Raw genomic sequence first — 21,719 nt, forward strand, 5'->3', positions numbered from 1 at the left:
AAAAAGAGCCCAATTATTTTAATTGACAAAAAATAAACAGATTTTATATTTAAAATTTCCTGTCTGTTTTCTTACTCAAAGGAGAGTTATTATTAATCACCATGAGACTCTACGTTGTTGTGCTAAGTTGTGCTCAACTCTTTGCAGCCCAATGGACTATATATAGCCTGTCAGGCTCCTCTGTCCATGGGATTTCCCAGGCAAGAGTACTAGAGTGGACTGCCATTTCCTTCTCCAAGAGATCTTCCCAACCCAGTAATCAAACCCTCATCTCCTACATTGTAGGCAGATTCTTTACCTCTGAGCCACCAGGGAAGTCTTACAAGACTCTGTGAGTACAGTTAAATCATTTAGTGAAGTTGTGTCTGACTCTTTGCCACCCCATGGACTGTAGCCTGCCAGGCTTCTCTGTCCATGGGATTTTCCAGGCAAGAATACTGGAGTGTGTTGCCATTTCCTTCTCCAGAGGATCTTCCCGACCCAGGAGTTGAACCCAGGTCTATCGTATTGCAGGCAGACTCTTTTCCATCTGAGCCACCAGAAAACTAAATATCCATCTCATTACAGGCTACACCTATGCACTTTCTTAAAGGTGACTGGAACAGTATAATGGCAGTTAATTAGATATCACTTCATCTGAAAAATAAATAGAATTCATTTAAAAATTATAGAGAAAATTGAATATAAGAGTTATGTTAAAATCTCCTTTACCAGGATTATTGTCACATGCTAGAAACTCTTGCAGGCTCGATTTTTTCACTACAAATTAAGTAGTTTCACAGGTAATTCTGAAATTCCTTATGGATCTAAAATTTTGGAGCATGACACATTTCTTTCCATGAAATGAGTCCGTAAATTTTATACTCTGATCCCCAAAAAGGGAAGAATAATTAAAACATAATGTAAAATATATATATTGCTTGCTTCCTTTCCTTATTATATAATTTGGGAAGCATACTGAGTATGTCTCTGAGTAGAACGATCATTTACTGTTAAAATTTTCCTCAGCCTCTAATACCAATCAAACCATGACGTTATCTGGAACATTACCAACCTCCTACCCCTTAATGTAAGTAAGTTATGAGTTTATTGTCTTTGGAACTCAACAGGACTGATCCAGGTAATTGTTTCTGAAAATATAAAATAGGTATAAATATAAGCTTTGAAGTATATTGATTAAAACGAAGCCTAATAATAAAAGAAATATTTATTTTGAATTTTAATGTGTGTCCAGCCTAAGTAACGTTTACTTACAAATTATCTGAATCACTAAAAATAAACAGATAAATTTAAATTAAAATTAGCAACTTTATACACCCATCTTATAATTCATGATAACAGCAACATTTGGCAACATTTTATTTGCTAGCTTTTTAAAGCAAGATTATAAGAAAAAACCTTTAGTTATATCTATAGAAAGAATGAAGGGGCTTCCCAGGTGGCTCAGTGGTAAAGCAATGAAGGAGATGCAGGTTTGATCCCTGGGAGGGGACGATTCCATGGAGAAGGAAATGGCAACCCACCCCAGTATCTTGCCTAGGAAATCACATGGACAGAGGACTCTGGCAGGATATAGTCCACGGGGTTGTGAAAGAATCAGACACGACTAAACAGCAAGGACAGAAAGAATGAAAGAAGGATGGAAGTGAGGAAAGGGAAGAGTGAGGATGGGAGGAAGCAGGCATTTTAGTGAATCAGCTTTAGAAATTCTCACACAGCTTAACTGAATGGATAATTTAAGCTCTCAGGGCCTCAGTTTCATTATATTTGAAATAGAGAAACTGAGGAGTATTTATGTATTTTATGAGATTAAGTCTGTGAAATATCTTTGGAAAAAATAGCAGTGTACAAAAGGAAGGTGTTAATTTTTTACTTCTTGAGGTTGTACAAATGGAAAGTTCAGAACAGAAGACAGAAGTCATACGGACTTGCAATCATCTGAGCTAACGGGTGGACAACTCAAATCAATATTGCGGCTTTGTCTGCTTGCAGAATAACTTTAAAGGTGACTTGTAAAGGGAATTGTCAAAACTCCCTCAACTGGAGCAGGAAATGATGAATGCTAGTAATAGCTGTCTAAAGGGAGCACATTCAATACCCTATTTAGTATAATACTCTTTTTTATTTGTGGTTTAAACTTATTAAGGTTTTAAATATCCTTTTTAACTACTCTAATAGGATCATTCAGGATATATTTTTCCACAGTTGAGAGATCTTTGACAATTCCCCCAGTCACATACCTTTAAAGGTTACCAGACAGTTGCATTATAAACTCAAGACTTTAAAGATTTCTACCTGTCTTACTATTTATCTCATTGAAAGGATCATTTATTTAAAGAAATCACACAAATGTATCGTCCTGCACTGTGGTTAGGGCTTTTGGTATTTTAAAAGATTTTTTTTTTTTTTAACATATGGGATATTTTGCTTAGGGAAAAGTTGCATTTGTTAGCTTTTTTAAAACATATTTTCAATATTGTCAAAACATTACAAAATCATTAGGATACTCCCATGTTAAAGCCTTGTCAGATATTTCATTATAAACTTACATTAGGATTCCAGCTATTTTAAATCACCAACAGCTTCAGCCAAGCACAATCTGTTAGTAAAGTTGAAATTTGTTTAGGGAGTGTTGTAAATGAATTGCTATAGTTGTATCTCAAAGGTGTCAAAATGAATTTGCTGATAGAGCTCTGTGAAATTAGAATGGAACCATAAATCAAGGGAAGCTACTAATTTTCTAAGATTCAGTGACATACTGGGAATAATGTAGTTTGTGGTCAATTCTTTTTTTATTACAAAGTACTCCAACAAAGCAAAACAAGAGGAAATTAAATATAATCAAATTTGTCATCAAATCTGCAAGTGTACTTCAGCTTTCAATTATTTGTATGTTATCTAAAGAAAATGCATAAATCTTATCTTGCTTTCCATTTGAATGCATTCACTTCAGTTCAGTCGCTCAGTCCTGTCCAACCCTTTGTGACCCCATGGACTTCAGCACACCAGGCTTCCCTGTCCATCACCAAATCCCAGAGCTTACTCAAACTCATGTCCATTGAGTTAGTGATGCCATCCAGCCATCTCATCCTCTGTCATCCCCTTCTCCTCCCACCTTCAATCTTTCCCAGCATCAAGGTCTTTTCTAGTGAGTCAGTTCTTTGTATCAGGTGGCCAAAGTATTAGAGTTTCAGTCTCAGCATCAGTCCTTCCAATGAATATTCAGGACTGATTTCTTTCAGGATGGACTAGTTGGATCTCCTTGCAGTTCAAGGGACCCTCAAGAGTCTTAAACACCACAATTCAAAAGCATGAATTATTTGGTGCTCAGCTTTCTTTATAGTTCAACTCTCACATCCATACATGACTACTGGAAAAACCATAGTTTAGACTAGATAGACCTTTGTTGGCAAAGTAAAGTCTCTGCTTTTTAATATGTTGTCTAGGTATATCATAGCTTTTCTTCCAAAGAACAAGCATCTTTTAATTTCATGTCTGCAATCACCATCTACAGTGATTTTGGGCCCCCAAAAATAAACTCTCTGTTTCCATTGTCTCCCCATCTTTTTGCCATGAAGTGACTGGACCAGATGCCATGATCTTAGTTTTCTGAATGTTGAGTTTTAAGCCAACTTTTTCATTCTCCTCTTTCACTTTCAACAAGAGGCTCTTTAGTTCTTTGTTTTCTGTCATAAGGGTGGTATCATCTGCATATCTGAGGTTACTGATATTTCTCCCTGAAGTCTTGATTCCAGCTTATGCTTCATCCAGCCCAGCATTTTGCATGATGGACTCCATATAAGTTAAATAAGCATTAGGTTTTACTTCATATCAGTGAGTTGAGCCAAAAGAATGAGATCAAATGCTGTCCAGTAAATATAAATTCAATATTTTATCGATTATCTTTGGGTAAAGTATGCAACCCTAAAATGAACAGCACATTTGCATGGTTTTGTAACAACAAAGTGCTGTTAAATGTATTTTTATTATTTTGCATAAGCTCCGTTTCCTATTCACTCCAGAACCTAAAGTAAAGAAGCAAATACTATTTAGGATCTATCTAAAGCACTGATATTTTGAAGTCAAAGGAAAAATAAAAATGACAAACTATATGATAGTGCTGAAAGTTATGTCTCATTTGGCAAGCAAGCCACTTGACAAGCCTAAAGTCACTGTGTGGAAGGATTTTTTTTTTTTCCATAAGGGCTGCATAGACAGAGTTGGTAGGAAGGATCAATAAGTGTTTTGAACAATAAATGCCGCTACCACAAAATATGTTGATATTGTTGATTTAGTTGATGAGTTGTGCCTGACTCTGTTGCAACCCCATGGACTGTAGCCTCTGTCCATGGGATTTTCCAGGCCAGAATATTGGAGTGGGTAGCCATTTCCTTCTCCAGGGGATGTTCCTGACACAGGGATCAAACCTATGTCTCCTACATAATAGGCAGGTTCTTTACCACTGTGCCACCAAGGAAGCCCACCACAAGATAAAGAAAGTTATAAATTTACTGGGGAAATTATAGTGTTTTATCTCATAATGAAATGAAAAAGAGATTGGATATTAATTTGTAGATTAAGATTATGGAAAGTTCCTTTTCTCCCTACTGGATTAGCTTTTTAATTTATGTTGCTGATTTAAGTTAGTCCAAAATGAGATCTAAGGATTAATAAAAATTCATGTATTCTCAGCTCTCTTTAATTTATTTTGTTTGTTGTGGTTTAATTACTAATTTGTGTCCCCATCTTTGAGACCTTGTGCTTTGTAGCATGCCAGGCTCCTCTATCCATGGGATTTCCCAGGCAAAATACTGGAGTGGTTTGCCATTTCCCTCTCTAGGGTATCTTCTTGACCCAGGGATTGAACCCACGTCTCTTGCATTGACAGGCAGTTTCTTTACCACTGAGCCACCAGGGAAGCCCTTAATTTCTTTCAGTTCAGTTCAGTCACTCAGTCATGTCCGATTCTTTGCGACCCCATGGACTGCAGCACAATAGGCCTCCCTGTCCATCACCAACTCCCAGAGTTTACTCAAACTCATATCCATCGGCAGACGCGAGAGACGCCCGGCTCCTGGCGGCGCAGACGCCCGGCTCCCGGCGCAACCGACCACGTGCAGAATCGTGGCTGAGAGGAACTGCCCCGCGCCCAGGGTTGGGGCGGTGGCCGAGAGGAGCTGTACCACGTCCAGGAGGCGGTGGCTGCTTGGGCACCGGAGGGCCGAGAGGATCTGATCCACATTCAAAGCAGGAGGGGCGGCCTTGAGGAGATACCCCTCGTCCAAGGTAGGGTACAGCGGCTGTGCCTTGCTGGAGCGGCTGGGAAGGGATACTCCATGACCAGGTGGAATATAGGAATCCAGTGTTCTGGGGAGGAAGGAACAAGACGGCGAGACCACTTTCTTCCCCACAAATTCATCAAAAGAACATTTGAACGTGGAGTAAAGTCCACAAAACCACTTCTGAATACTGGCAGAGGACATCAGGCTCCCAGAAAAGCAGCCCATTGTCTTCTAAAGGAAAGAGAAGAAATCCAGCTCCACCTACCAGAACACTGACACATGCTTCCCTAACCAGGGAACCCGGACAAGTCACCTGTCCAACCCCACACAAAGCGAAGAAACTACATAATAAAGAGAACTCCACAAACTGCAAGAAGAGGGAAAGGACACCCCAAGCAAAGCAATATAAGCAAGATGAAGAGGCAGAGAAATACCCAGCAAGTAAAGGAACAAGATAATTGCCCACCAACACAAACAAAAGAAGAAGATATAGGGAATCTACCTGATAAAGAATTTCGAATTTTGATGGTGAAAATGATTCAAAATCTTGAAAGTAAAATGGAGTTACAGATAAATAACCTGGAGAAAAGGATTGAGAAGATGGAAGAAAGATTTAATAAGGACTTAGAAGAAATAAAAAAGAGTCAATATACAATGAATAATGCAATAGATGAGATCAGAAACACTCTGGAGGGAACAAACAGTAGAATAACAGAGGCAGAAGACAGGATAAGCGAACTAGAAGATAGAATTGTAGAAATAAATGAAACAGAGAGGAAAAAAGAAAAACGAATTAAAAGAAATGAGGACAACATTAGAGACCTCTGGGACAATGTTAAACGCTCCAACATTCGAATCATAGGAGTCCCAGAAGAAGAAGACAAAAAGAAAGACCATGAGAGAATACTTGAGGAGATAATAGTTGAAAACTTCCCTAAAATAGGGAAAGAAATAATCACCCAAGTCCAAGAAATCCAGAGAGTCCCCAACAGGATAAACCCAAGGCGAAATACTCCAAGACACATATTAATCAAATTAACAAAGATCAAACACAAAGAACAAATATTAAAAGCAGCAAGGGAAAAGCAGCAAATAACACTCAAGGGGATTCCCATAAGGATAACAGCTGATCTTTCAACAGAAACTCTTCAGGCCAGAAGGGAGTGGCAAGATATACTTAAAGTGATGAAAGAAAATAACCTACAGCCCAGATTACTATACCCAGCAAGGATCTCATTCAAATATGAAGGAGAAATCAAAAGCTTTACAGACAAGCAAAAGCTGAGGGAATTCAGCATCACCAAACCAGCTCTCCAACAAATGCTAAAGGATCTTCTATAGACAGGAATCACAGAAAGAGTGTATAAACTTGAACCCAAAGCAATAAAGAAAATGGCTACGGGATCGTACTTTTCAATAATTACCTTAAACGTAAATGGGTTGAATGCCCCAACCAAAAGACAAAGGTTGGCTGAATGGATACAAAAACAAAACCCCCATATATGTTGTCTACAAGAGACCCACCTCAAAATGAGGGATGCATACAGACTGAAAGTGAAGGGCTGGAAAAAGATAGTCCATGCAAATAGAGACCAAAAGAAAGCAGGAGTAGCAATACTCATATCAGATAAAATAGATTTTAAAACAAAGGCTGTGAAACGAGACAAAGAAGGAAACTACATAATGATCAAAGGATCAATCCAAGAAGAAGATATAACAATTATAAATATTTATGCACCTAACATAGGAGCACCGCAATATGTAAGACAATTACTAACAAGTATGAAAGGGGAAATTAACAATAACACAATAATAGTGGGAGATTTTAACACCCCACTTACATCTATGGATAGATCAACTAAACAGAAAATTAACAAGGAAACACAATCTTTAAATGATATAATAGAACAGTTAGACCTAACAGATATCTATAGGACATTTCACCCCAAAACAATGAATTTCACCTTTTTCTCAAGCGCACACGGAACCTTTTCCAGGATAGATCACATCCTGGGACATAAATCTAGCCTAGGTAAATTCAAAAAAATTGAAATCATTCCAAGCATCTTTTCTGACCACAATGCAGTAAGATTAGATCTCAATTACAGGAGAATAACTATTAAAAGTGCCAACATATGGAGACTGAACAACACACTTCTGAATAATGAACAAATCATAGAAGAAATCAAAAGAGACATCAAAATATGCATAGAAATGAATGAAAATGAAAACACAACAACCCAAAACCTCTGGGACACTGTAAAAGCAGTGCTAAGGGGGAAGTTCATAGCAATACAGGCACACCTCAAGAAACAAGAAAAAAGTCAACTAAATAACCTAACTCTACATCTAAAGCAACTAGAAAAGGAAGAAATGAAGAACCCCAGGGTCAGTAGAAGGAAAGAAATCATAAAAATTAGGGCAGAGATAAATGCAAAAGAAACAAAAGAGACCATAGCAAAAATCAACAAAGCCAAAAGCTGGTTCTTTGAGAAGGTGAATAAAATTGACAAACCACTAGCCAGACTCATCAGGAAACAAAGGGAGAAGAACCAAATCAATAAAATTAGAAATGAAAATGGAGAGATCACAACTGACAACACAGAAATACAAAGGATTATTAGAGAATACTATCAGCAATTATATGGCAATAAAATGAATAACCTGGAAGAAATGGACAAATTCCTAGAAAAGTACAACTTTCCAAAACTGAACCAGGAAGAAATAGAAAATCTGAACAAACCCATCACAAGCACGGAAATTGAAACTGTAATCAAAAATCTCCCAGCAAACAAAAGCCCAGGTCCAGACGGCTTCACAGCTGAATTCTACCAAAAATTTAGAGAAGAGCTAACACCTATTCTACTCAAACTCTTCCAGAAAATAGCTGAGGAAGAGAAACTTCCAAACTCATTCTATGAGGCCACCATCACCCTAATCCCAAAACCTGGTAAAGACCCCACAAAAAAAGAAAACTATAGGCCAATATCACTGATGAACATAGATGCAAAAATCCTTAACAAAATTCTAGCAATCAGAATCCAACAACACATTAAGAAGATCATACATCATGACCAAGTGGGCTTTATCCCAGGAATGCAAGGATTCTTCAATATCCGCAAATCAATCAACGTAATACACCACATTAACAAACTGAAAAATAAAAATCATATGATTATCTCAATAGATGCAGAGAAAGCCTTCGACAAAATTCAACATCCATTTTTGATAAAAACCCTCCAGAAAGTGGGAATTGAAGGGACATACCTCAACATAATAAAAGCTATATATGACAAACCCACAGCAAACATTATCCTCAATGGTGAAAAACTGAAAGCATTTCCCCTAAAGTCAGGAACAAGACAAGGGTGCGCACTCTCACCACTACTATTCAACATAGTTCTGGAAGTTTTGGCCACAGCAATCAGAGCAGAAAAAGACATAAAAGGAATACAAATTGGAAAAGAAGAAGTAAAGCTTTCACTGTTCGCTGATGACATGATCCTCTACACAGAAAACCCTAAAGACTCTACCAGAAAACTACTAGAGCTAATCAATGATTACAGTAAAGTTGCAGGATATAAAATCAACACACAGAAATCCCTTGCATTCCTATACACTAATAATGAGAAAATAGAAAGAGAAATTAAGGAAACTATTCCATTCACTGTTGCAATGAAAACAATTAAATACTTAGGAATATATCTACCTAAGGAAACAAAAGACTTGTACATAGAAAACTATAAAACACTAGTGAAAGTAATCAAAGAGGACACTAATAGATGGAGAAATATACCGTGTTTGTGGATTGGAAGAATAAATATTGTAAAAATGAGTATACTACCCAAAGTAATTTATACATTCAATGCAATCCCTATCAAGCTACCAACAATATTTTTCACAGAACTAGAACAAATAATCTCACAATTATTTGGATTAAAGATCTAAATGTAAGACCAGAAACTATAAAACTCCTAGAGGAGAACGTAGGCAAAACACTCTCCGACATAAATCACAGCAGGATCCTCCAAGACCCACCTCCCAGAATATTGGAAATAAAAGCAAAAATAAACAAATGGGACCTAATTAAAATCAAAAGCTTCTGCACAGCAAAGGAAACTCTAAGCAAGGTGAAAAGACAGCCTTCAGAATGGGAGAAAATAATAGCAAATGAAGCAACTGATAAAGGATTAATCTCCAAATTATACAAGCAGCTCCTGCAGCTTAATTCCAGAAAACTAAGTGACCCAATCAAAAAATGGGCCAAAGAACTAAACAGACATTTCTCCAAAGAAGACATAAAGATGGCTAACAAACACATGAAAAAATGCTCAACATCCCTCATAATCAGAGAGATGCAAATCAAAACCACAATAGATACCATTTCACACCAGTCAGAATGGCTGCTATCCAAAAGTCTACATGCAATAAATGCTGGAGAGGGTGTGGAGAGAAGGGAACCCTCTTACACTGTTGGTGGGAATGCAAACTAGTACAGCCACTATGGAGAACAGTGTGGAGATTCCTCAGAAAACTGGAAATAGAACTGCCATATGATCCAGCGATCGCACTCCTGGGCATACACACCGAGGAAACCAGAATTGAAAGAGACACATGTACTCCAGTGTTCATTGCAGCACTGTTTATAATAGCCAGGACATGGAAGCAACCTAGATGTCCATCTGCAGATGAATGGATAAGAAAGCTTTGGTACATATACACAATGGAGTATTTCTCAGCCATCAAAAAGAATGCATTTGAATCAGTTTTAATGAGGTGGATGAAATTGGAGCCAATTATACAGAGTGAAGTAACCCAGAAAGAAGAACATCAATACTGTATATTAACGCATATATATGGAATTTAGAAAAATGGTAACCTGAACCCTGTATAAGAGACTGCAAAAGAGACATAGGCATTTAGAACAGTCTTTGGGACTCTGTGGGAGAGGGTGAAGGTGGAATGATTGGGGAGAATGGAATTGTAGCATGTATATTATCATAAGTGACCAGTCCAGGTTCGACGCATAATTTTTCCTCTGTTCATTTCTTTGCATTTGTGCTTTTTTAATAAAAATACTTTTAACTGTAAAGAAAAAAAAATAAAAAAAAAAATAAAGTCTTCTGAAGCAAAGCATAAAAAAAAAAAAACTCATATCCATCGAGTCAGTGGGGTCATCCAACTATCTCATCCTTCGTCCCCTTCTCCCACCTTCAATCTTTTCCAGCATCAGGGGCTTTTCGAATGAGTCAGCTCTTCGCATCAGGTGGCCAATGTATTGGAGCTTCAGCTTCAACATCAGTTCTTCCAGTGAACATTCAGGACTGATCTCCTTTCGGATGGACTGGTTGTATATCCTTGCAGTCCAAGGGACTCTCAATAGTCTTCTCCAACATCACAGTTCAAAAGCGTCAATTCTTTGGTGCTCAGCTTTCTTTATAGTCCAACTCTCACATCCATACATGACTACTGGAAAAACCATAGCCTTGGCTTAATTTCTTTACAATTATGTAAAAACTCTTCAGAATAATGAATTTTTCTGGACTTAAAAAATTATAAAAGGCATTTCAATTGTAAGATAATTATTAGAAAAGCACTTTAATTTCAAACTGGATTTGTGTTCTAACTCTAAACTCAAATTCTTATAAAAGGATATATTATTTATTAATTTAAAACATAATGTTTGGGGAGGAGGAACAAGATGGCGGAGGAATAGGACGGCGAGACCACTCTCTTCTCCACAAATTCATCAAAAGAACATTTGAACGCGGAGTAAAGTCCACAAAACAACTTCTGAATGCTGGCAGAGGACGTCAGGCACCCAGAAAAGCAGCCCATTGTCTTCGAAAGGAGGTAGGAAAAAACATAAAAGATAAAAAGCGAGACAAAAGAAGTAAGGACGGAGCTCCGTCCCGGGAAGGGAGGCTTTAAAAAGAGAGAAGTTTCCAAACACCAGGAAACACTCTCACTGGCGAATCTGTGGCGAACCTTGGAAGATCAGAGGGCCACATAACCCTCTTTTTTTTTTAAGATTTTTTTAAACCCACAGACTACCCGCCAAACGGTAACTCCCAGCGGAGAAGCAGCGCAGACGCCTGCATACGCCATTAGCAAGCGGGGGCTGGGCAGGGAGGAGCCGGCTGAACTGCTTAGAGAGAGGACTGGGCTTGAATGCCGCGACAACAATTTTAGAGAACTGGGGAGAGCAAAGCAGACTTTGGGATAGCTTCCCCACGAAAACGCGGAAAGCTCTAACCTAAGACTCGGCCAGTCCCGCTCACAGAATAAAGGACTGAGCAGAGCGAGCCGGCTGCGGTTGGCCCATCCCCCATCCCCCGCCGAGACAGGCAGGGAGCGCAGCCAAAGCCGGAGCGGGCAACCGCGGCCCCAGAAAGGCATCTGATACAAACTGCAGACAGGCTTGTTGCTAATCAGGACTTCTTGGGCTTGGGCCGGTCGATATCCCCCTGAGAAGGTGCGCTGGTTGTACACCCAGAAAACTGAGTGGCGGGGACTGGGGAGGCGATAAGTCGCAGAGACAGCGCTTGCCAAACACCTGGTCCCCTGAACTGCTCGGACCGGGGAAGGCACAAAACGCAGGCCCAACCAAGTCTGCGCCTTTGTGGAGTACCTGAGAACCTGAACTTGAGCCGCTCAGACCTGGGAAGTGCATACAACCCAGCGCCGGCCTCGGACAGTTCCCGGCAGAGCAACCTAGAGCCTGTGCAGTGTAGACTGGGACAGCATACGTGCTGTGAGCGGGGGCAAACCCAGTGTGGCCAAGACACTGCGAGCACTCCCCACAGATGCCAGAGATATTCGCCTGCAGCGTTCCTCCCTTCCCAGAACAGGACTGAACAACTGAGCCTTAAAAAGTGTCCACCCACCCACTAGTATCAGGGAGGAAATTAGACACTGAAGAGACCAGCAAACAGAAGCTAAAACAGAGGGAACCACCTTGGAAATGACAGATAGAGACGTCTAGAGGCTACTCCAAGAATAAGACCAAAAACCAGAGGCAAGAGGCTTAAGCCCGAATCCTGAGAACACCAGAGAACTCCAGACTCCAGGGATCATTAATCAATAGGAGCTCATCAAACGTCTCCATACCTACGCTAAACCCAAGGGTCAAAAAGTTCCAGAGCAAGACATACCGCGCAAATTCTCCAGTAACACAGGAAACTAGCCCTGAGATTCAATATACAGGCTGCCCAAAGTCACTCCAAACCCACTGACATCTCATAACTCATTACTGGACACTTCATTGCACTCCAGAGAGAACAAATCCAGCTCCACCCACGAGAACACCGACACAAGCTTCCGTAACCAGGGAACCTTGACAAGTCACCTGTCCAACCCCACACACAACGAGGAAACTACATAATAAAGAGAACTCCACAAACGGCCAGAAGAGGGAAAGGCCACCCCAAGCAAAGCATTATAAGCAAGATGAAGAGGCAGAGAAATACCCAGCAAGTAAAGGAACAAGATAAATGCCCACCAACACTAACAAAAGAGGAAGATATAGGGAATCTACCTGATAAAGAATTTCGAATTTTGATGGTGAAAATGATTCAAAATCTTGAAAGCAAAATGGAGTTACAGATAAATAACCTGGAGAAAAAGATTGAGAAGATGGAAGAAAGGTTTAATAAGGACTTAGAGGAAATAAAAAAGAGTCAATGTACAATGAATAATGCAATAGATGAGATCAGAAACACTCTGGAAGGAACAAACAGTAGAATAACAGAGGCAGAAGACAGGATAAGCGAGTTAGAAGACAAAATTGTAGAAATAAATGAAACAGAGAGGAAAAAAGAAAAACAAATTAAAAGAAATGAGAACAATATTAGAGACCTCTGGGACAATGTTAAACGCTCCAACATTCGAATCATAGGAATCCCAGAAGAAGAAGACAAAAAGAAAGACCATGAAAGAATACTTGAGGAGATAATAGTTGAAAACTTCCCTAAAATAGGGAAAGAAATAATCACCCAAGTCCAAGAAACCCAGAGAGTCCCCAACAGAATGCAATCCCTATCAAGCTACCAACGATCTTTTTCACAGAACTAGAACAAATAATCTCACAATTTGTATGGAAATACAAAAAACCTCGAATAGCCAAAGCAATCTTAAGGAAGAAAAATGGAACTGGGGGAATTAACCTGCCGGACTTCAGGCTCTACTACAAAGCCACAGTCATCAAGACAGTATGGTACTGGCATAAAGACAGAAATATAGATCAATGGAACAAAATAGAAAGCCCAGAGATAAATCCACGCACCTATGGACACCTCATCTTTGACAAAGGAGGCAAGAATATAAAATGGAGAAAAGACAGTCTCTTTAACAAGTGGTGCTGGGAAAACTGGTCAGCCACTTGTAAAAGAATGAAACTAGAACACTTCCTAACACCATACACCAAAATCAACTCAAAATGGATTAGAGAGCTAAATGTAAGACCAGAAACTATAAAACTCCTGGAGGAGAACGTAGGCAAAACACTCTCCGACATAAATCACAGCAGGATCCTCCATGACCCACCTCCCAGAATATTGGAAATAAAAGCAAAAATAAACGAATGGGACCTAATTAAAACCAAAAGCTTCTGCACAGCAAAGGAAACTATAAGCAAGGTGAAAAGACAGCCTTCAGAATGGGAGAAAATAATAGCAAATGAAGCAACTGATAAAGGATTAATCTCCAAAATATAAAAGCAGCTCCTGCAGCTCAATTCCAGAAAAATAAATGACCCAATCAAAAAATGGGCCAAAGAACTAAACAGACATTTCTCCAAAGAAGACATACAGATGGCTAACAAACACATGAAAAAATGCTCAACATCCCTCATAATCAGAGAAATGAAAATCAAAACCACAATGAGATACCATTTCACACCTGTCAGAATGGCTGCTATCCAAAAGTCTACATGCAATAAATGCTGGAGAGGATGTGGAGAGAAAGGAACCCTCTTACACTGTTGGTGGGAATGCAAACTAGTACAGCCACTATGGAGAACAGTGTGGAGATTCCTCAAAAAACTGGAAATAGAACTGCCATATGATCCAGCGATCGCACTCCTGGGCATACACACCGAGGAAACCAGAATTGAAAGAGACACATGTACTCCAATGTTCATCGCAGCACTGTTTATAATAGCCAGGACATGGAAGCAACCTAGATGTCCATCTGCAGACGAATGGATAAGAAAGCTTTGGTACATATACACAATGGAGTATTATTCAGCCATTAAAAAGAATACATTTGAATCAGTTCTAATGAGGTGGATGAAACTGGAGCCTATTATACAGAGTGAAGTAAGCCAGAAAGAAAAACACCAATACAGCATACTAACGCATATATATGGAATTTAGAAAGATGCAAATGATAACCCTGTATACGAGACAGCAAAAGAGACACAGATGTATAGATCAGTCTTTGGGACTCTGTGGGAGAGGGTGAGGGTGGGATGATTTGGGAGAATGTCATTGAAACACGTATGTTGTCATATGTGAAATGAATCACTAGTTCAGGGTCAATGCATGTTGTAGGATGCTCGGGGCTGGCATGCGGGGATGACCCAGAGGGAGGATAAAGGGAGGAGGGAGGTGGGAGGGGGGTTCAGGAGGGGGAACTTATGTAAACCCGGGGCGAATTCATGTTAATGTATGGCAAAACCAACCAATATAATATTGTAAAATAATTTGCCTCCAATAAAAAATAATTACAAAAAAAAAAAAACATAATGTTTGGACTGTAAATATATTAATATAAATTAGTAATTTATAAAGCCATTTCTATGTCATAAAAATTATGCTGGTTATGTATTATAAATTCAATTAATTGTGTAGGTATTTAGCATTTATGGGTTTCCCTGGTGCGCTCAGTAGTAAAGAATCTGCCTGCCAATGCAAGAGACCCAGGTTTGATTCCTTCATCGCGAAGATCCCCTGTAGAAGGAAATGGCAACCCTCTCCAGTGTTCTTGCCTGGAAAATCCCATGGACAGAGGAGCCTGGCAGGCTACAGTCCATGGGGTCGCAAAAGAGTCAGACATGACTCAGTAACTAAGGAGGCTACGTTTATAAAATAAAGGAAAATAAAAACAGCATGGTCCAGAGAAATAAGAGAGATTTCTGATCTAACAACTAACTCTACTTAAATTAATTTTAATTTCTGTGATGTCTAAGAAATGTCTTAACTTCTCTTTCAGTTGCCTTGTTTGTAAAAAGGATATGATAAGGCTTTTTCAAGATTTCCTTGCAAGATACATGTTCAATAAAAAGTTTAACTCATTCCTTCCTTCATCTTTATGTGTGCCCCTGAAATAAAAGTAATTTTTAAATAAGGGTTATGGTGTGGGGAGTGTATTCCTATGAAATCCACATAAAGTCTGTAGAGAAGCATAGCCCAAGGATAGGCATTTGAGGGCATGATAGAATCTATATTGGACACCTTTCAAGGAGAGTAGAAAGGAGCATATTTTGTACCATCTCCCAAGAGGTAATACTGCTCAATATGAGTGTGAGATGAAGAGCGGGTACTAATACCTGAACAGATGCGACAGTTGGACAAATGTGCAGCTCTTCTTTCCTCAAGTCAAGTTAAACAGTTACATTTCTCATTTCTCTGTACTATGTATTTTTCAAAATAACACATAAAAAACAAAGTTCAAAATTGCAATTCAAAACCAAGTATCATTGCATTATCCACAAATCTACCTATTTATATTAGCACCCAGAGTGTACAATGCATTATATTAAGAAATGGAATTCTAAGGTTCTGTTTACATTTGTTTATAATATCCATTTTAAAGATGGTGTAAATATCTCTGTAGAACCTCCACCATTTTTATAGTCTACTCCTAGTGATGCAAATGATAACCCTGTATACTCTTAGTATCTTAAGAGTGTGTTTTTTTTAATTGGGTCTTTTCATAAATTATTAGTACTTCCACAATAGTATGACATTTCTGAAAGGAAGTACAATGAAAAAATCCAAATGACAGACTTTAAGAATTATCAACAGTGATGATTCCTTGTTTTAGGGAAGAGACATAAGAATCATAATATCAGTTGGTTCATCTTTTCATTTAACTTTTGCAAGTATAGTAATCCAGTTATATTTTTTGACCCTCAGAACAAATGCATTGTCAACGGTCTTCAAAATCTTTAAGCCTGCATAAAGTATTGAGAAAAAGAAAATATTTCCAATGAAGCAATAGAAACCCATTAATGTTTCTTAGTAAGAGCAAGTTTAAAGAGACCACTTATTATTAGTTCCCATCAGTGACTAATTTTACACTATCAATCATATCACAGTAAAAAGAGTACATATAAAGACCTACCAATGGTTGCTAGAGTTGAGGATAGAATTCAAATCTCCTAAATCTCAGTGCAGCCCAGTCCAAGCTCTGCAAATGATTTCGCTATATTTGAAGTATAAGCAGATATCTATCATATACTTCAGTGATCTTTCTCCTCCACATGCTTTCACTGTTAATTAAATTGTCAAGTTAAAGTCAACTGACTATATATTTTCTCTAAATTGTAAGAATATTGAACATTGTAGAGCTGAAAATCTTAATTAAGAAAAAATACCTTTACCTTTTCTAATGTGGTTCATTAATGTTAACTGAGTATATTTGTATTTTAAAATTTTCAATGGTAATTATTCTTTTTAATGAATAGTGACATGTTAATATTTTGTGAAGAGACAGAAAGATAAAAAGCTCTATCTTTGATCTTGTAGGCAATACTCCTTTTGAAAATGACTATCAGTTCAGTTCAGTTCAGTCGCTCAGTCGTGTCTGACTCTTTGTGACCCCATGAATCACAGCACGCCAGGCCTCCCTGTCCATCACCAACTCCCGGAGTACACTCAAACTCATGTCCATCGAGTCAGTGATGCCATCCAGCCATCTCATTCTCGGTCGTCCCCTTCTCCTCCTGCCCCCAATCCCTCCCAGCATCAGAGTCTTTTCCAGTGAGTCAACTCATCGCATGAGGTGGCCAAAGTATTGCAGTTTCAGCTTCAGCATCAGTCCTTCCAATGAACACCCAGGACTGATCTCCTTTAGAATGGCCTGGTTGGATCTCCTTGCAGTCCAAGGGCCTCTCAAGAGTCTTCTCCAGCGCCACAGTTCAAAAGCATCAGTTCTTCGGCTATCAGCTTTCTTCACAGTCCAACTCTCACATCCATACATGACCACGGGAAAAACCATAGCCTTGACTAGGCGGACCTTGGTTGGCAAAGTAATGTCTCTGCTTTTTAATATGCTATCTAGGTTGCTATCTATGCTAACTTTCCTTCCAAGGAGTAAGCGTCTTTTAATTTCCTGGCTGCAATCAGCATCTGCAGTGATTTTTGAGCCCCAAAAAATAAAATAGTAATATACAAAAGGCAATATTTGTTTTCTTGATTTTCTTCAAATTGGCAAGGCAAAATTTAATAATAAAATAATAAAAAAGTTAAGCAGTGAAAAATTGAGGAAGTACTTTTTCTAAGAAATAAATTTAATTGGATCATACCCTTAATCTTCTACTAGCAAAATATTGAGACATTCCTAGATATTTCATAAAATATTTCAGGAAGTCAAAAGACAGATATGTGAGGTAGAATGGGAAAAAAATGAGAAAATATATGACAAATGGTACTTAAAATGTGTTTTGACACTTCATTTTTATGATAATAATGTGCCTTTATACCTTTTACTTAATGTTATAATTGAAATTTAAACTGACATTCACCCATCTGCTGCTTATAAAAGACAGAGTCATCTGTCATTAATTTAAAGTTCTCAGGGTATTCTTTAATTAGAGTTTTGAAATTAATACCAAGCAAGAAAAAATTCCCAGTGTCCTTCTAAAATTTCTGCTGCTGCTTATAAGTCACTTCAGTCGTGTCTGACTCTGTGTGACCGCATAAACGGCAGCCCACCAGGCTCCCCCATCCCTGGGATTCTCCAGGCAAGAACACTGGAGTGGGTTGCCATTTCCTTCTCCAATGTGTGAAAGTGAAGTCCCTCAGTCATGTCTGACTCGTAGCAACCCTATGGACTGCAGCCTACCAGGCTCCTCCGTCCATGGGATTTTCTAGGCAAGAGTACTGGAGTGGCTTGCCATTGCCTTCTCCACAATTATGTATCTACATTTATTTTTAATTGCTTTCTTTCTTAAGATTAAAAATTGTGGAATAAAAATGCTATTTTACTCTCAAATATAAAATCAATATGCCATGAAAAGACATATATTCTGATTAATTTTTAAACAATAAGCATAACTATTTTCAACTATTAAAGTTTTCTTTTAGTTTGCACTTGGGAATATGTTTTCTGAAAATTCAAAGAAACTAACAGCAGTATCATATGCTGATGCTTCATTTAAGAATAATTTTATGTGCTTCATTTTAATTTTGGCTCATGCTTTAATATTTATGTCAAAGTAAAACTGGATTCTATTTAGGTTTAATTTGAAAAAGTGTTTTCAATATGGAATTAAAATTTTCCTAAGTTGGTGATAGACGGAAACCTGGCATGCGGCAGTCCATGGGGTCACAAAGAGTCGGACAGGACTGAGCGACTGAACTGAACTGAACTGAAGTCCTGCCAGCCTGAGTATTTTAAAGTCAGAGTAACAGCTAAAGCTATGACAAACCAAGATAGCATATTAAAAAGCTGAGACATCATTTTGCCAACAAAAATCTGTCTAGTCAAATTTACGGTTTTTCCAATAGTCATGTATAGATGTGACAGTTGTACCATAAAGAAGGCTGAGTGCCAAAGAATTGATACTTTCAAATTGTGGTGCTGGAGAAGACCCTTTAGAGGCTTTTGGGCAGCAAGGAGTTCAGCAGTCAATCCTAAAGGAAATCATCCCTGACTATTCATTGGAATGACTGATGCTAAAGCTGAAGTTTCAGTACTTTGGCCATCTGATGTGAAAATCCAACTCATTGGAAAAGACCCTAATCCTAGGAAAGATTAAAGGCAAAAGTGGGCAACAGAGGTTGAGATGGTTAGGTGGCATCACCAACTCAAAGAACATGAGTTTGATCAAACCCCGGGAGATAGTGAAGGACAGGGAAGAGTGGAGTGCTGCAATCCATGGGGTCACAAATAGTCAGGCACAACTTAATGACTGAACAACATATGGATAACCAACTCCTACAATTTACCATTGCAATTAGAGGACTCCAATATGATATTGGATTGAAATTGAAAGAGCTGCAAGGAACAAGTTATACTTAGAGAGGAAGTTTTAGGAAAATCTAAGGACAACAGGGCTCTAGAGTGATTTAAAGTTTCTAACATATATTGGTGTAGCAGATATTGAGCAGAGCCCAAGCCCTTGACAGATTAACATAAATCTCAAACTGAAAACATATTTGTTTTGGTTACTGTTACCAATTCATTATGTCCAGACTTCAATATTAATTATAAGGCATGTTAAAAGTCAACAGCAAGTACAGTTTAGAGGGGCAAAGCAAGGAGATATGATATAAATTTTGGAATTATCAGACAGGGAAGTTAAAATTACAATGACAATATGATAGATTTGTAATTTAAAAAGTAGACGCCATGCAGAACAGAAGGGTAATATACATAGAGAGATAACTCTTAAAAAGAATAAAAATGGAAACACTAGGAATCAAAAACACGTTCACAGAATTTTTTTTTTTTTTATCTTTTATAGTCTCATCAGTGGATGAAATGGCCCTGGAAAGAATCAGTGAGCTTGAAGATATATCAGTAAAAACTAGCCAACTAAAATGTAAAACAAACAAAAAAGTGGAGCTTTCACCTTTGGAATAGTAAGGAGAAGAGGTAAATGTACAGAAAAAAAAATTAAAATAATCACATCAGAGAATATTCCAAAGTTAATGGCAGACCCCAAACCACAGATCCAAAAATCTCAGAAAACACTAAGCTGGGTAAATGTCAAAGAAAAGGTCTTACTGGCTTCACAGAGTGTTCATCTATATTTGATAGAATTTGTGAAAAATTGTTTTTGTTTGCTTTAAATGATTGGTGGGCTTCCCAGGTGGTTCAGTGGTAGAGAATCTGCCTGCTGGTACAGGAGATGCAGGAGGCATGGGTTCAATCCCTGGGTTGTGAAGATCCCCTGGAGGAGTTGATGGCAACCCACTCCAGTATTCTTGCCTGGGAAATCCCATGGACAGAGGAGGTTGATAGGCTGCAGTCTATGGGGTTGCAGAGAGTCAGACGTGACTGAGCACACATGCATATCATAAATGCTTGGTGGGATTTGGTCATTTGGGTGTGGGCTTTGCTCTGTGGCAAGGAGAATATTTATTAATTGCATCTCTTTATTGGTTTTAGTTCTATTAATTTTTTCTTGATGAAGTTGTAACTTTTGTTTTTAAAGGCATTTTTCCATTTTATATAATTTTTTGCCAGAAAGCTCTTCAAGGGATTTCATTTTAATTCTTTAATTTCTAGACCATCAGTAATAATGTCCTCTTGTCAGGCTTCATTTTGCAATTAGTGTAGTGTTTTTTTTATTATTATTTATTGGTCAGACTAGCAAAAAGATTATGAATATTTTTCATATTTTGTTTTGTTGATTTCCTTTATTGTTTTTGTGTTTCCTACATCAATAATATCTAATCTAATTTGTATTTCTTTCCCTTTTATATTTGATTTGAGTATAGGTTTATCTTCCTTTTCTAGTTTATTAAGCTGGACACCAAAATAATTTTAGATCATTTTTATTTTTGTATATGTGTGCATATGTGTGAAGATATAAAATTTCATTTAAGTACTTCTGTAGCTATAAAAGTACTTCTTTAGCTACAGTCCATTAATTTGAATATGTTTACCTTTTATTTAGCTAAAAATACTTTCTAATTTATTTTGTGAATTCTTTTTAACATTTGATTAATTTCTCATTTTTATGATTTTTTCCATATTCATTTTTGTTAATTTCAAAATTTATTTCATTTTTAAAATACATTTTATGTGATTTCAACTCTTTAAAGCATATTATAACTTGCCTGAGTATATGGCTTATTTGGGAGAATGTTAGATATGAAATTGAAAACCATATATATTGTGGCATTGTTATGTGAAATGTTGCTAAAAGTTTAGGTCAAATTGTTTGATGGAGTTCTTCAAGTTTCTCAATATACTTGTTAATTTTTCCACCAGTTTTTGTATAAACTACTGAGAAGTATATTCAAACCTTCAACTAATAGTGTTGAGTTTTTTCTTCTTGCTTAAATTTTGGTTTTGCTTCATATACATTGTGGCTCTGTTGTTAGATGTGAATATGTTAATACTTGTTTTATCTTTTTGACTAGTTGACCTGTGCAGAGTGATTATAAAATGTCCCTTTTCTTCTCTAATAATACTCCTTTTACTGATTCTTTTGTCTTTTTTCTTTAGTTGGTGAATTTTTATAACTCTACCATCTAATTG

The sequence above is a fragment of the Moschus berezovskii genome, chromosome 13 (assembly GCF_049115385.1).
Source record: "Moschus berezovskii isolate FMDL1 chromosome 13, NW_MosBer_1.0, whole genome shotgun sequence".
NCBI classification, from domain to species: domain Eukaryota; kingdom Metazoa; phylum Chordata; class Mammalia; order Artiodactyla; family Moschidae; genus Moschus; species Moschus berezovskii.